The sequence below is a fragment of the Hyla sarda genome, chromosome 2, assembly GCF_029499605.1.
Source record: "Hyla sarda isolate aHylSar1 chromosome 2, aHylSar1.hap1, whole genome shotgun sequence".
Taxonomy (NCBI): domain Eukaryota; kingdom Metazoa; phylum Chordata; class Amphibia; order Anura; family Hylidae; genus Hyla; species Hyla sarda.
In genome coordinates, this window is record NC_079190.1 from 229,251,863 (window position 1) to 229,255,156 (window position 3,294).

A 3,294-nucleotide genomic window follows, 5' to 3' on the forward strand; every position below is an offset into this window, starting at 1 on the left:
TATTGCCCCTCAAAATTTAGCAATTCCATATTTTTTTTCAATTTTGCTTTACATACATTTTTTTCAAGCTCCGTAATTAATTATATGAATAATAAAAATGTGCCAATGAAAAGTACAACTTGTCTCACAAAAAAGAAGCCCTGATGCAATTTTGTCAGTGGAAAAATCTAAAAGTTATGGCTTAGAATGTGAGGAGGAGAAAAATGTAAGACAATTTTTTTGCTGGATCATGAAGGGGTTAAATATAACCCATGATGATTTGTAAGACAGATGGATGGAAAGACAGATGGAGCTGAAAGTTCTTCTTGTCAGGTTTGGTCTCTTCATAGAATGTTTTACTCACTGTACAGGACAGAACATAGGGGAAGATTTATCAAAACCTGTGCAGAGGAAAAGTTGCTGAGTTGCCCAAAGCAGCCAATCAGCTTGATGCTTTCATTTTACAGAGGCTTTTAAAAAAATTAAAATATCCCCCATAGTGCCTACAACCACCAAAAACATCTGCCACGTGAGAACCACATTCTGCTCTATGGCCCTTACCTGTGTATTTCTATAAAAGTAGAGGCAAAGAAAAAAACTAAGGGAGTGGCAACTGATCTCTTAACACTCTTTTGAATCCAAGGTGGATGGATAAAAAATAATAACTTACACTTAGTCTCCATATGACCATTCACAAACTTCAAAGAACACACCACTGATTGTATGAGCACTTCTGTCTGCTACACTACTCAGATGGGAACGCCTCTCACCCAATATACGCACAAGCAAAAAAAAATAAACTGAAGGAGCGGTCATCTCATTTAGCGTTATTCCAGATAAAAACACTTCAAAGTAGCGAGTGGAATTACTTACTTCACCGAGGGTAATTACTTCACCCAACCCTAACTCCAAGCCCCCCCCCCCCCGTGCCAACGTGCTTAAAAACTGCACTGTCACAATTCACGTCCACTGTGAGCATCCAGCAGTTCATCTTCAGCCTTCAGCATAATAGTAATATCACTTTTTGCTTGCTAACTTCTACACTGTTTCCCCAAAAATAAGACATACCCATAAAATAAGCCATAGCAGAATTTCTAAGCATTGGCATAATATAAGCCGCACCCCAAAAATAAGACATAGTGGTAGGTGTGGCTAAGCGTATGGGCGCGGAGCAGCAACATCATGACAGCAACTATCTCAGAGGGGACCAGAGAGGTGATGGCAGCCCCATCAACAAGGTCTCCTCCCCCTGTCAACACCCAGTCCTTCTGTTCGTGCTGCCAGCCGCGGCATAGAGGGAGACAGAAAGTGAAAGTAAAAGTGTCCTCAGTGAAGTGAGGAACAGAAAGTTCTGCTTTGTGGGTCCTCAGGTGGAAAAATAAAGTTGTGGCTGCCGTTTTATTCAGCACTGTGGGTCTCTCTCACCCAGCATCAACCAGCAAGAGTCTGTGGGTTTCCATATTGTTGTACCATACTTAAAGGGGTACTCCGCCCCTGGCATCTTATCCCCTATCCAAAGGATAGGGGATAAGATGTTAGATCGCCGCGGTCCCGCTGCTGGGGACCCCGGCGATCGCCGCTGCGGCACCACGCCATCATTACTGCACAGAGCGAGTTAGCTCTGTGCGCAATGACGGGTGATACAGGGGCCTGAGCAGCCTGACGTCATGGCTCCGTCCCTCATGACATCACGGCCCGTCCCCTTAATGCAAGTCTATGGGAAGGGGGCGGGGCAGTCATCCCGCCCCCTTCCCATAGACTTGTATTGACAGGGGCGGGCCATGACGTCACAAGGGGCGGAGCCATGACGTAACGATGCTCTGGCCCCTGTATTGCCCATCATTATGTGCAGAGCGATCTCGCTCTGCACAGTAATGATAGCGGGGTGCTGCAGCAGCGATCCCCGGGGTCCCCAGCAGCGGGACCCCAGCGATCTGACATCTTATCCCCTATCCTTTGCATAGGGGATAAGATGTCTAGGGGCGGAGTACCCCTTTAATAAAAATAAGACATCCCCTGAAAATAAGCCATAGTGTGTCTACTTGAGAAAAAATTAATATAAAACAGTCTCCAATTTTCGGGGAAACAGTATTAAAAAACTCTTTTACTCATGGCTTAGATTGTAACAACCATTTTATTGCACATGAGACATATATAAGAACAAAAATAAAACACACATAAACGGGACCATGGCAGTGGAGTTTCAAGCGAGCCAGCACAGGGAGGGGAGCATGGAGGCCCAGCTGCCCTTGGTGAAGTAATTCCACTTGCTACTTTGAAGTGTTTTTATCTGAAATTACAGTATATGGGATATCCACTCCTTCAATTTAGTTTGTTTTGTTTGTTCTGTATTTCTATGTATCCTCTCTTCAGTAGAAAGAACATAATGGAATAAACCATCTTATCTTTACGTTCCCACTTAGAAAACATCAGATCCTAAGAAGATAATTTCAAATGATTTCCTTATGTTTGTTGCCTTCAGATGGCGACATGCTGGTATAACACAGCGCCATCTGGTAACATTGTTCAGCTTCCTGTAGATAGAGACTGAGAAAAAGCTGTGGTGCTGACTGTGCTATATATTCACATTTATCTCCCACCCTACACCAGGCAGAATCCTATGAAACACATACCTTATGTTACTTTTCTAAATAATAATCTACCAGTCATTGGAAGTAGCGTCTTAGTATACACCCATCAGTGTGACAGAGGTTGTGAAGTGTTAAAGGGGTTGTGCGCTGCTCTGACTTTCGGAGCTCCGCTCACAGCGTCCGGAAGTTCATTACTCCGAACGCTGTGTGGGGGCTTCCGTGTTCGCGGCCGCCGGGCGTGACGTCACGCCCGGCCCCTCGCGACGTCTCGCCCGCCCCCTCGTGACATCTCGCCCGCCCCCTTAACGAAAGTCTATGCGAAGGGGGCACGACCGCTGTCACGCCCCCTTCCCATAGACTTTGGTAGAGGGGGCGGGCGTGATGTTATAAGGGGGCGGGTGTGATGTCACGAGGGGGCGGGCGAGACGTCACGCCCGGCGGCTGCGAACACGGAAGCCCGCACACAGCGTTCGGAGTAATGAACTTCCGAACGCTGTGAGCGGAGCTCCGAAAGTCAGGGCAGCAAAAACCCCTTTAAGTATCTTATATTTTACTAATAATATAAAGACACAGACATTTGGAGCCTCTGATAAAACCAATGAATATAGAAATCCTATAATCTGAAATTATTGTAGTATTAGGTTCTGGGCAGGTTATTTCTACATTACTGCATACATTTTATTTCCCCTTAGAAACAGTTTTCCATGTGAAGTCATTTGATTGT